At 44.1% G+C, this 14,438-nt stretch overlaps 1 protein-coding gene across 1 annotated transcript in view; it reads right to left on the minus strand.

The window, feature by feature from the left end:
* LOC126456941 (hemicentin-2-like) overlaps window positions 1-14,438 on the minus strand; it is a 135,670-nt gene that overhangs the window by 26,427 nt on the left and 94,805 nt on the right. The window lies entirely within an intron of this gene.

The following is a 14,438-nucleotide window of genomic DNA, read 5'->3' on the forward strand; positions in this document are numbered from 1 at the left end:
TTTACCGATTGTCACTTTTTGTTTTTAGTACACTGTTGCTATTTGAGTTTGCACATTGGCATTTTGTCATTTGGAGATAGTGAGTGGAGGTGTGGACGGTAGAAAATTGAGTGCCAAATGGAGAAATCGGAACGTTTCCGACATATTTTTCTGTTTGAGTTCAGTTGAGGTGCGACAGCAGCGGAGGTAGCCAGAACATTTGCGTCGTGTATGGGGATCATGAAATTGGACAGGGCACGGCAAGAAAATGGTTCTCTCGTTTTAAGAGGATCTTTTTGACATTAGTGACTCCCCACATTGAGGAAGACCTTCGGGGTTCAATGAAAATCGTTTAAATGCGTTAATCCACAATGATCCACGTCAGTATACTTGAAAACTGTCAAATCTGATGAACCGTGATCATTCTGCCATCGTGCGACATTTGGATGCAGCGGGGAAGGGTCAAAAAGCGGCTGTACAGGCACAGCATCCTCTAAGTCAGAATCACAAAAATCAGAAGGTAGTCATATGTGGGTCTTTGCTTGCCCGTCGTCAATTGGATCGTGAACAACACCAACCCTTCCTATCCTGTGTCTTCATGTTAACATAAGGAAAACAAAGGATCGTTGAACTCAAAAAAGGCAGCAACGCCCCGAACAAAGAGCTGTGCGTATCCACAGAAGATAATGTTATGCATCTGGTGGAACAGTGACTGTGTGGTGCATACGAATTGCATCCCCGAAGTGTAGCCATCACTGCGGACATTTATTGCCAACAACTGAGACGTCTTGTAGTCGCAGGTCCGAGAACAACGGAACGAAGACTGCATGAAGTGTGGCACTCGACGACAACGCCCGCCCGCATTCTGCTAGACTGAGAAGAAACACTGTACAGGAAATGGATTAGGAAACCATTCCGCACCCGCCTCATTCACCTGATCCGGGACGCTCACATTTTCACCATTTACGCTCTCTACGGAACAACCTTGAAATAACTTCCTTTATGGATGAAAATGCGCTCCGATCATGGCTCGACGAATTTTTCGCCTCAAAAGCACGTGATTTCTACAGTCGCGGGACCGAAAAATTACACCAGCGTTGGCTTTCTGTTCTAGATATTTGAGGAGAATATATTATTGATGACTTAAGTCACTGTTACATACAGGGTGTTACAAAAAGGTATGGCCAAACTTTCAGGAAACACTCCTCACACACAAAGGAAGAAAATATGTTATGTGGACATGTGTCCGGAAATGCTTACTTTCCATGTTAGAGCTCATTTTATTACTTGTTGTCACTGAAATTTTCCCACCACCGAGGGCAGCACGTACAACTCGGCCATGTCGCGCATGTCAACACCTGACGCATGCGCTGTAGGATACCAGTACATTTCGCATGCGCGAGATTCGGCATAAATACCGCGACTGCACCTGGGCTCTTCAGTAGTTGTGTACTCACCTGATGATGGCCGGACGTCTCTGGGCTGAAATATCGTGGCAGAATGTCGACGGGATCCGGCTGCATACCCGGAAATTATTAGAAGACATTTTATTACTTCTCTTCAAATCACATTAATCATGGAATGGAAACACACAGAAACAGAACGTACCAGCGTGACTTCAAACACTTTGTTACAGGAGATGTTTAAAATGTCCTCCGTTATCGAGGATACATGCGTCCACCCTCCGTCGCATGGAATGCCTAATGCGCTGATGCAGCCGTGGAGAATGGCGTATTATATCACAGCCGTCCACAATACGAGCACGAAGAGTCTCTACATTTGTACCGGGGTTGCGTAGACAAGAGCTTTCAAATGCCCCCATAAATGAAAGTCAAGAGGGTTGAGGTCAGGAGAGCGTGAGGGCCATGGAATTGGTCCGCCTCTACCAATCCATCGGTCACCGAATCTGTTGTTGAGAAGCGTACGAACACTTCGACTGAAATGTGCAGGAGCTCCATCGTGCATGAACCACATGTTGTGTCGTACTTGTAAAGGCATATGTTCTAGCAGCACAGGTAGAGTATCCCGTAAGAAATCATGATAACGTGCTCCATTGAGCGTAGGTGGAAGAACATGGGGCCCAATCAAGACATCACCGACAATGCCTGCCCAAATGTACACAGAAAATCTGTGATGATGACGTAATTGCACAATTGCGTGCGGATTCTCGTCAGCCCACACATGTTGATTGTGAAAATTTACAATTTTATAACTTTGGAATGAAGCCTCATCCGTATAGAGATCATTTGCACCCAAATGAGGATTGACACATTGTTGGATGAACCATTCGCAGAAGTGTACCCGTCGAGGCCAATAAGCTGCTGATAGTGCCTGCACACGCTGTACATGATACGGAAACAACTGGTTCTCACGTAGCACTCCCCATACAGTGACGTGGTCAACGTTACCTTGTACAGCAGCTGCTTCTCTGACGCTGACATTAGGGTTATCGTCAACTGCACGAAGAATTGCCTCGTCCATTGCAGGCGTCCTCGTCGTTCTAGGTCTTCCCCAGTCGCGAGTCATAGGCTGGAATGTTCCGTGCTCCCTAAGACGCCGATCAATTGCTTCAAACGTCTTCCTGTCGGGACACCTTCGTTCTGGAAATCTGTCTCGATACAAATGTACCGTGCCACGGCTATTGCCCAGTGCTAATCCATACATCAAATGGGCATCTGCCAACTCCGCATTTGTAAACATTGCACTGACTGCAAAACCACGTTCGTGATGAACACTAACCTGTTTATGCTACGTACTGATGTGCTTGATGCTAGTACTGTAGAGCAATGAGTCGCATGTCAACACAAGCACCGAAGTCAACATTACCTTCCTTCAACTGGGCCAAGTGGCGGTGAATCTAGGAAGTACAGTACATACTGACGAAACTAAAATGAGCTCTAACATGGAAATTAAGCGTTTCCGGACACATGTCCACATAACATCTTTTCTTTATTTATGTGTGAGGAATGTTTCCTGAAACACCCTGTATATCTGTTGTAGTTATTAAACTTATGGAAAAAGGTTAAGAACTTACGCAGCAACCAAATAGTTCTGGAAAAATGCTCCATCGGCGCTTGGTACGCGGCTAGAAGTAGAAAGTTCCAGATGTATGAGCTCATAACTTACAGTTCATGGAGACCGCAAGCAAGTGGTTTGGTGCACCTCAGCGACGGGATGGTTTTGCTCTGTACGGCTCGTTACCGGCAAGTTTGGTTGTGTACAGACACATTCCGACGCAGAGAGATACAATACTTTAAAGTCTGCTCCAAAGATTAAACTGAGAGGACTGTAGGATATAATCTCTGTAATGTTCATATTGGATTCTCTTTTGTTTCATACTCAAAGAAGGAGTTAAGATACACTTTCGATTATCACCATGTAGGGGATGGGTAATTTTTGGTGTGTGCTGAAGGCTGCCATCTTGTTAGTATTTATGGTTTGTGCGATGAGCAGAGAAAGTCTTATTGTGTTGTGAATAAAAAATAGTGAAAATTATCTAAGTTTTACGAAAATTATTTAAAGCGACATAGCATTGTATTCCTTTGTTTCCACCGTCTTCGTGAAGGAAACCGATGCCGACTTACGAAGGTACACACGGTCAACAAAGATGGCGACTAATGAATTAATATTGTGGCAGAAGGGCTAATTCTACGTCTAAGGTGAGAACTCTGAATAAATCAGCAACGACGTAGAATTCAAAAATATTGCTAATCGGAATTGTAAATTATATTACAGGAAAATTTCACGCAGCACTGAATTTGTCGGCATTCAAGCCAGTCAATACAGTATGTAAAAAAGGATTTCAAAAATTCTAAAGTTAAAGTTCCATATCCATAATTTTTTCTCTTTTCAAAAAAATCAATAAATTTATTTTTTTATTTATTTCGCCACAGTTGCTATGTTATCGAAGCAAATTCATTAGAATGCTCCTAATGAACTGTAGTAGATTCTGGTACTGTGAAATGGGCAACTGTCGTGCTGGAAGTCTTCTTGTCCGACGGGAAAAAGTTTCAGCTTGAGGCGATATGTGTAATAAGCAGAAATACTGACCATAGGTTTCACACTGCTATGTGTGAAACGCATGTTACCTTAGAGAGCTGATGTAAACCCTCCCACTGGCATCTTACTGTCCCTCAAGGCGTACGTACTCCCCTAAATAAATGTGTTGAGCAGCGTTCGTCTGGAACACCGTCACCTGTCCACTTTCAACAGATACTGACGACAGCAGCAAACAGTCATACAAAATGGCTGGACAGATCCAAGTAGCGCTTTCGCCTCTCCACACAAAATCTTTCATATTGTTTTTCCCTGTCCCATGCAAATTCTGCATGGGCTATCCCTAGTCGGTTTTGTGAGTCATTTTTGTCGAAAGAGACCTATGTAGAATCCTTTGGATACAATGTGTGGAGGACAATAGTTAATGATGAATGAGACGAGCCTTATGCTGTGTGGAATATCCTGGAAACTCGAGATAACGAACAATTGAATTATACAAGGAAGACGATAAAAAAAGTTCCCGTCGTTCAATGCAGCTCTCAAAATTGAACATTTTTGTCTCGAGAAATTTTATGGTATGTTATACCAATATAATCAAAACATTTTGTATGGATGAAACGCTGGACAGCGCTTTAGGGAAAAACGGATGGTGAACAAGATCTTAGCACCTTTTCAGTCTTGTAGTGAAGAACATTAAGTAGATGTTGCACTGTAGTTTCAATTACTCTAACATGCAGTAAAAGACTTTGTAGAAGGATAATCAACCTCTAACAAAGTTTCTAGCTTGGTTGCAACAAGATGGATGGTTGGCTCATTTTTCCATGCTGAGTAGATGTATTTAATATCAGCCTTCACCTGAACAGTGCATTCGGAACCAGAGAGGTGGCTGCTATGGAAGTCAGACTTGACTTTCTTTGATCGAGGTCTGCTGCAACGGAAGACGAAATTAAGACAGAATTTAGAAAATAAGCCTCTTTGCTGACTCAGCGTCAAACAAAGCCGCATTTGTGTTTAGATCTGAGTTCGTTACTTCTCGAATATTTTAGTAACAGGTGTCTGTGAGGAAACTGGACAATAATAACTATTGCCATATTTGCGATTTGGTTTAAGAACGTTACATTTTAATGCCTGGAAAATTCGGTGTGTTCGTTATGTATTACATATACTGCTAATGACATGATTAAATTAGAGTAACTTCTTAGAGATCTATTACAGATACAATCAAAACATTATGAGATTTGAATTTTCAGCACTTTTATTCATGTTAATTTCAGTAAGCGATGTTGCAGTTGTTTAGGGTTGTGTAAATGTGTCTAAAAGGCATTTTCATTCCATCCCTTTCGTCTTCAATTAAACTATTTGTTCTTGCCTTTGCTAATATCTTTACAACGTAATTATTCAAATTATTTCAGTTTTTGAAGTATTAGATGCAGTACATTCATTCCGTTTATGTTTTATACCAGTTTGTGCACTGGCTGTTTGATATATTTCTCATCTCACTACAGTTAATATAGTTTCAAATGTACTATTAACATTATTAATTTGTCAAGATACGTCTAATACAGGACCTTTCAGTATGTTTTCCTTAGTATATTGCGCAAGTGTATGTAGAAAGTAAGAGCTTCTCAATAAGTATTGGATTGAGCAGTTCATCTGGCTGTGGTTTACTAGTTTCTTTTTTTATGGTGCTGCTGGACAGTTCTGTGATAGTTCCTTTCAAATACTGATGCAAATTTCAATTAGATTTTACATTACCATCTCATTCCTAACCAGCTCTTTTGTCCTGTTCTTAATCTTTGTATCTTGGTATCGTTGTTTTCTATGGACACGTGTCAGAACTGTATGGTTTTATATTGTATATTTCATTAGGTGTTCACCATGGTCAGCCACTGCAATATCATAAGTTAAACCTTATTTTTTACTATAAAAACTGTGTATGAAAATTATGTCTATCTGAAAATGGGTCCCACTATGTCACTTTAAACATGTTCAAAGATTTACTATTGCAATCAGAGTGTAACACCAAAACAATGTTTACAGGTTTTGTTAAGATCTTATAAAATGGTATTCTGGTATGCATATGGACTAAGGAAGGTTTCACAGCATTATTAATGGTTTCCATTGTTTATGTATACCTGGTCGCTTTTTCAGCTATATTTAGATAGATTGTAGCATAAATATGTGAATGTGTTCACTCTTCCCAGAATTTTATTTTTCAGACAGATCTTACTCCGACGTGTGTATTTTCCACAAATGGCCATAGTTTTTTATCTTTCATATAATCTGTAAACTGCGTAGAGAATGCAGCATGTCCTCAAAAAATGCTAAAAGAGCTGAATCATTTGAAAAATGTAAAGTATCTAGCTTCATGTTTATGTCGATGCTATGGAATTCTGTAGCATTCTTGATTGATTTTATTCATATAATTAATAAACAAGTGTGTTGTAAGGTTGCATCTCCATCACACTCCAGCATGGGTTCTGCTCCACTCTCATAATTGTCCTCTTTCTTGAAACAGATTAAATTTGTTGAAACATTTTGTATATACTTTCAATGAGTTATTTTGGGATATGATCAAGTCCCAGAATTTAAGTTTGTTTGTTTCTGTTGACTTCATCAGCAGCTTACTTGAAGTCAACAAAGGCAATATGTGTTTCTAGCTTACAGTCTCTATGTTCTCTGTTGGAATTTTTTAAGAAAAATTGCGATCGCAGCATTATCTTTCTTTATAAAAGCCAATTTGTTCCTTACCCATGATTCTCACACAATGGCTGTGCATTGTATTTTTGATGATGATAGATACGCAGCATCACAAAAACGGCTACATGCGCCAATCAGGTGCCTGACAGGAAACGTGGGAAACGAGTCATATTTGTGGTTGCTGGCCACGTGTTGGAGGGCAGTCCGCAGCCCAGGCGCTGTCTTGGTTTTCAGTCTTCCGACAGCACAGGCACTCATAAGTGTCTGAAACTTCTTAGAGAACAGATGGCTTTATGCAGTCGGCCTTCGCTTCTCTTATTTATAGTTTCTTAAGGAATGGATGGCGTAAGTCACCCGTCATAGACTCTGCTCGTCTGGACCTGCCACGAACTAAATCGGACGTGAACCACCTCCTCTCATGCTTTCTATTCCCTTTATCTCATGCGACCTCCTGGAGCCTCATTCAACCCTTTCTCCCACACCAGATGATCCCATCTGTAAATCTAGTTTCAGAATACACCCAAATGCTCAGTGTATTTCTCTCTTTGATTTCCAGCCTCTCTTTGGATTCTCATTCTCTCCCACCCCGGCAAAGTTCCACGTCACTCGTCTGTACAGTTGACCTCATCAAGAAAGTTACAAAGATACAAGATTTTAGCTCAGCAGAGCGTGGAAACTGGCGTTGGGCGGGAGGGGGGGGGGGGAGGGGGGTAAGACATTATAGGTCGCAGAGAAAAAAAACCTGCCGAGTGCACACTTATGCGTGCCCGAAACCACGACAGCTACGCTGGGCTGGAACAGCTTGCCAAAAGCATGCACATGAGAGTGTGATTTACTGCGGGGCTTCTCGTCCCAAGCAGCATCATGATGTTCGTTCTTCAGCAATAGCGTCGGACGTCAACATCCACTGCTGTAACATAATGAGCCCCATCCCTTCCGATGCATCAGCGCCTGCTGAGCTAGCAGATAAACTGTCTCGCTGCTACAACTCTCCAGTCATATACACGGTCCAGTCACATTAATTTGACCACCGCCTATGTTCGGCGGCAAAGTGCAACAGTCACACCCAGACGGCAGGAGGTAGTACTTGCAGTGGAGGATATACAGGGTGGTCGGAAATTCCCGTTACAGACTTCTACGACTTTAGAGGGGAGTGACTACGTCATATTATGAATGGGAACCCATGTCCGGAAACGTCATCCAACGAGACGACAGAGCGTCAAAGTTATACGCGCGGGCGTCTGTAAATGTACGTATAAATGGGGTGACTCCGTGATGATGTTACAGACTTTCTAGGATGATGGAGAACGACAAGTGTACTAATTTGAAGTAAGGATCCCTGTACTGGAAGCGAAGGAGTGGAAAGTTATAAACGGAAACCGCTCTGATACCTCTGACAGATGAATACATATACCGGTTCTTGTGTTGCGAAGAGTTTAGGGTTGGTAACTTTCAGTGATGGTGGTGTGGACAAAAACGAGAAAATATGTCCCATAAACGTGGGCTCTAAAGTGCGTACCTTAACAGCTATGAACACCTGCTCACATTAGCGAAGATGAACGAATGGTCATAGCTCCTCAGGTATGCAATTTAAAGCCCACGTTTATAACTTTGAGGCTCTTTAGTCTTGTTGGATGACGTTTCCGGACATGGGTTCCCATTCAAAATATGACGTAGTCACTTCCCTCTAAAGTCGTAGAAGTCTGTAACGGGAATTTCCGACCACCCTGTATAAAGCGCGTCTGGAAGAAGCGGAAAACATGGAAGCATTTCCGAAACGACTTAGTCCGTAATTTTTCGTGTGAGGCCGTGGTTAAAACATGCCGTGAATGGCAAAATGGCGCTATCCAAAACCGGTACTGATGCAGTTGTGCTGCACCCTGCGCTAACATGGCAGGTGTTAACGTTGGCTGTGGAGATGTGTACGGGCGAACGTATTAGCAACTGCCGAGCAACTGATGGGTGAGATGAAACATAGGCTACCGACAGTGTCTCCTCAACGACCGTTCAGCGAACGTTGCTGGGTACGGGCCACTGCATGCATCTGCTTTATGCGCTCATGCTGAATGCTTTTCGTTAGAGACGAATACTGGAATTTTCACGCTAGTACCGTCAAAAAAGGATGTATCTATCCTTGGGGATGATGTCCATCCCTACACGCACTTTCTTTTTCCTCAGCACGGTGGCATTCACCAGATTGGAGCTCGTCACACAGCTCACAGTGTACGTGCGTTGTTCGAAGAGCACCAGTACGAGTTTACCGTACTCCCCTGGCCACCTAATTCCCCGAATTTAATCCCAAACGAGAATATGTAGAACGACCTCGATAGGACTGTTCAAGCCATGGATCCTCAACCGAGAAACGTAGCGCAACTGGCCACAGCACTGGAGTCGAACGGCTCCACATCTCTGTCGGTACCTTTCAGAAACACACTGACTCTCTTCCTGAACGTCTCGCAGCGGTACACACTGCAAAAATATGATTGTTCAGGCATCTGACTAGACGGTGTACACTGAGGTGACAAAAGTCATGTATCAGCGATTTGCACATAAACAGGTGACGGTGGTATCGAGTACACAAGGTACCGGTTTTGGATAGCGCCATTTTGCCATTCACTGCAAATTTTAACCACGGCCGCTCAGGAAAAATTTACAGACTAAGTCGTTTCGGAAATGCTTCCACCCTTGGCTCGAAAGTCAGAGATCAAGCCCGTTTTGACGTCAGATAAATCGCGTCGTTTTTACACTACAACAGGTGCCCTGTTTTCCGCTTCTTCCAGACGCGCTTTATACAGGTTGGTCGGAAATTCCCGTTACAGACTTCTACGACTTGTAAAGGGGAGTGAGTAGAAGGACAGATTAAGGCCATACGACATGGAATGGTAGTTCGAGCTAGACGCATGGTTGTCCGGGCGGGAAGGCGCGCCGGTCCCCGGCACGAATCCGCCCGGCGGATTAGCGTCGAGGTCCGGTGTGCTGGCCAGTCTGTGGGTGGTTTTTAGGCGGTTTTCCATCTGTCTCGGCGAATGCGGGCTGGTTCCCCTTATTCCGCCTCAGTTACACTATGTCGCCGATTGCTGCGCAAACACTTTCTCCACGTGCGCGTACACCTTCATTACTCAACCACGCAAACATTGGGGTTACACTCGTCTGGTATGAGCCGTTCCCGGAGAGGTTGGGGGGACACTGGGGCCTGAACCGCACAATAACCCTAGGTTCGGCGTGGGGCGACGAAGGGGTGAGTGGAATGCTGTAGCCTTTTTTGGGATTGTGTACCACTGAGGCTACGGCGGGGATGAAGCGTCTCGGTTGTTTCTAGGTCCCCAGTTCCATACAATACAATACAATAGACACATGGACAATAACGAGATTTTCACTCTGCAGCGGAGTGTGCGCTGATATGAAACTTCCTGACAGATTAAAAATGTGTGCCGGACCGAGACTCCAACTCGGGACTTTGCCCTTCGCAGGAGAGCTTCTGTAAGGTTTGGAAGGTAGGAGGCGAGGTACTGGCAGCAGTAAAGCTGTGAGGACGCGGCGTGAGTCGTGCTCGGGTAGCTCAGTTGGTAGAGCACTTGCAAAGTCCCGAGTTCGAGTCTCGGTCCGGCACACAGTTATAAGCTGCCAGGAAGTTTCACATGGACAATACTTTTCGGAAATCGTTTGGAAATTTAATAAACCGCGATCCACAGCGTCAAAAGCGTGCCGAGAATGCCAAATTTCGGGCAGTACCTCTCACCACGGATAACACAGTGGGCGGCGGCCTTCATTCAACGGCCGAGAGCAGCGGCGTTTGTGTCTAGCTGCCAGTGTTAACAGACAAGTAACACTGAGTGAAAGAAAAGCAGAAATCCGCGTGGGTCTTACGACGAACGTATCCGTCAGGACAGTGCGTCGAAATCTAGCGCTAATGGGATATGGCAGCAGATGACCGACGCGAGTGGCTTTGCCAACAGCGCGACACCGCCTGCAACGCCTATCTTGGGCTCGTCACTATATCGGTTGGACCCAACACAACTGGTAACCAAGGCTTGGTCACATCAGTCCCGATTTCAGTTGGTATGAACCGATGGTAGGGTTCGGGTGTGGTGCAGACCCACGAAGCCATGAACCTAAGTTGTCAACATGACAAGGCAGTGTGCTAGCTGGTGATGGCCCCATAATTTGCGGTCAGTATTTACATGGAATGAATGAGTTCCTCCAGTCAAACTGAACCGATCATTGACTGGAAATGGCTGTGTTCGGCTACTTGCAGACCATTTGCACCCATTTGCGAACTTCGTGTTCCCAAACAACGATAGAATAATGTGGATGGCAATGCGCTTTGTCATCGGGACACACAATTTTTCGTGAGTAATTTGAGGAACATTCTGGAAAATCCGAGCTGATGAACTGGCCATCCAGAGCTCCCGACATGAAACCCATCGAACATTCAGAACATAATCGAGAGGTCAGTTCGTTCTGTACCGGCAACTCTTCCGAGATTATGGACGACTACATAGGTAGCATAATTCAGTATTTCTGCAGGGGACTTCCAATGACTTGAGTCCATGCCACGTCGAGTTGCTCCCCAACGCCAAACAAAAGGAGATCCGAATCGATATTAGGTGGCATCCCATGACTTTTGTCACCTCGCTGTATAATACGCTACTGGCCATTGAAACTGATACACAAAGAAGTAATGAAGATGATAAACGGGTATTCATTGGACAAATATATTATACTAAAACAGACATGTGATTACATTTTCATGCAATTTAGGTGCATAGATCCTGAGAAATCAGTACCCAAAACAATCACCTCTGGCCGTAATACCGGCCTTCATACGCCTAGGCATTCAGTCAAACAGAGCTTGGATGGCGTTTACAGGTACAGCTGCCCATGCAGCTTCAACACGATACCACAGTTCATCAAGATTAGTGACTGGAGTATTGTGACGAGACAGTTGCTCGGCCACCATTGACCAGACGTTTTCAACTGGTGAGAGATCTGGAGAATGTGCTGGCCAGGGCAGCAGTCGAACATTTTCTATATCCAGAAAGGCCCGAACAGGACCTGCAACACGCGATCATGCATTATCCGCTGAAATGTAGGGTTTCGCAGGGATCTAGTGAAGGGTAGAGCCACGGGTCGTAACACATCTGAAATGTAACGTCCACTGTTCAAAGTGCCGTCAATGCGAACAAGAGGTGACCGAGACTTGTAACCAATTGCACCCCATACCATCTCGCCAGGTGATACGCCAGTACGACGATGACGAATACAAGCTTCGAATATGCGTTCACCGCGATGTCGCCAAACACGGATGCGACCATCATGATGCTGTAAACAGAACCTGGATTCATCCGAAAAAATGACGTTTTGCCATTCGTGCACCCAGGTTCGTCGTTGAGTACACCATCGCAGGCGCTCCTGTCTGTGATGCAGCGTCAATGGTAACCGCAGCCATGCTCTCCGAGCTGATAGTCCGTGCTGCTGCAAACGTCGTCGAACTGTTCGTGCAGATGGTTGTTATCTTTGCAAACGTCCCAATCTGTTGACTCAGGGATCTAGACGTGGCTGCACGATCCGTTACAGACATGCGGATAAGATGCCTGTCATCTCGACTACTAGTGATACGAGGCCGTTGGGATCCAACACGACGTTCCGTATTACCCTCCTGAACCCACCGATTCCATATTCTGCTAACAGTCATTGGATCTCGACCAACGTGAGCAGCAATGTCGCGAGACAATAAACCGCAATCGCGATAGGCTACAATCCGACCTTTATCAAAGTTGGAAACGTGATGGTACGCACTATTCCTTCTTACACAAGGCATCATAGGAACGTTTCACCAGGCAACACCGGTCAACTGCTGTTCCTGTATGAGAAATGGGTTGGAAAGTTCCCTCATGTCAGCACGTTGTAGGTGTCGCCACCGGCGCCAACCTTGTGTGAATGCTCTGAATCGCTAATCATTTGCATATCACAGCATGTTCTTCCTGTCGGTTAAATTTCGCATCCGTAGCACGTCATCTTCGTGTTGTAGCAATTGTAATGGCCAGTAGTGTAGCTACGAAGTATATCAAACAGAAGAGTAAGACACATGTCGTCACTAAAGCTTAACAGTGTCAGCGATCATTAAAAACATGCTACAAATCGTTGACAGAAGATAACTTCGGCGCTCCCGATAGTTGCAACTAAGGAAGATGCACAACTGTCCGTTTGACATTTTATGTGATTCCCCCGACCACACACCACCATTCCAGCAGTTATTACGTCCAGACTGTCTCATGCAGCATAGATAATAGATACTGTAAACTGCGCTCGCAATTGCGTTTTCATTGGGATCTATTATTTGGAATTAATGGCGATGACGTTGAAAGTATCTGGCCCATGAAAGTCGATCTTATTTTGATCGAAGTGAGGTAATGCAGACCCCAGAAAATTAATCCACGACTGGAAGAAATTCAGTGACAGTACGTGGGATACAACTATTGGCATTCACAGTACGTAAATTACATGATATAGCCATGAAACTGATATAAAATTTCGCAAGAGAAGGAAGTAAAACTTGAATAGTGACAGGGAGAAGAATCTGTTGTTTTATGAATAGCGATGGTTCTGAATGAACACACGATGAGGTGACTAGTGAATGTAACCCCTGGTTGTTGTGGAAGCTGGTGATCGGTCGGGTATTGAGAAAGATGAGACCAAACCAGCCCCCACAGTTTGCACATACGCAGATTTTCCATGCTACTGGCACCCTAATGATGTTTTTTAGGGAAAAAAGAATTGACAAAATTGAAGGTATAGCGACAGAGGTCCATAACATTGAGGACACTTACTAGTGAATCTGCTTCAAAAATACGAGTTTTTTTTGCCATCTTAAATCAATATTTAGAGCTTTATGAACAAAATGGTAGTTAAATGAATCGATTTAGTCATCGGGAACATCTTTTAAAACAAATTTAAATATATGCCTGTATATGTCAACGACCGTGTTTCCGCTGCGGTCGGATGTCAAATGGAGTCATTATTATTTGCGTTACCTAGAAGCGTGAGACGCGGAAAGAAACAAGGTTTCACAGTACAATTGAAGGAAAGTAACGGAAAGAGTTTAATTTGTAATTACAATAGACGAAAAAGCAGCTTTTCTCTGAGTTCCTTTAATTCGTTTTTCGGTTTGTATTTGCGTCTGTGAGAGCGTTTTTCCCTAGCAAAGTAAGGGTGTATCGAGTTGAAATTAATATCACGTACTAAGGTCTGTGCTCGCTTGGCGGTGTAAAAGTTTTAAGCTTGTAAGTGAAGGCAGTGAGGAGTTACGGTCATTTATGTCGCATGTTTTCAAACACGAAGAGAAGAGACGCACCTTCTAGCCCAGTAGCTTAGTTTGCTTGGACTCTGCAGATGTTCGTGAATCGTTTAATGTATGCGATTCTCTCGCTGTCTCTTGTTTGAACTGGTCGCGTTATAACGGATCTGGTATTGAATCAGGGAAACCGTGAAACGAAAAATTCCGCACGTGGCCCCAATACCATGAGAGTACGAGCATTAGATGCAGTTACTTGCTTTAATGATGGGTCAGTCAGCAGATGTAATTCTTTAGAGTTCTTGAGAAATGAAATATTCCCCATCCGGCTCCAACACCATGAGATTAGGTGCAGTTATATTCTTTAATAATTGGGGTCAGTTAGCAGATGTGATGCTTTAGAGTTGTTGGGACCAACTCCTGGCTGCAATATGAGACAAGCACTGATGGCAATTGATTGCTTGAGAGT

Source organism: Schistocerca serialis, chromosome 2 (genome assembly GCF_023864345.2).
Source record: "Schistocerca serialis cubense isolate TAMUIC-IGC-003099 chromosome 2, iqSchSeri2.2, whole genome shotgun sequence".
Classification (NCBI taxonomy): domain Eukaryota; kingdom Metazoa; phylum Arthropoda; class Insecta; order Orthoptera; family Acrididae; genus Schistocerca; species Schistocerca serialis.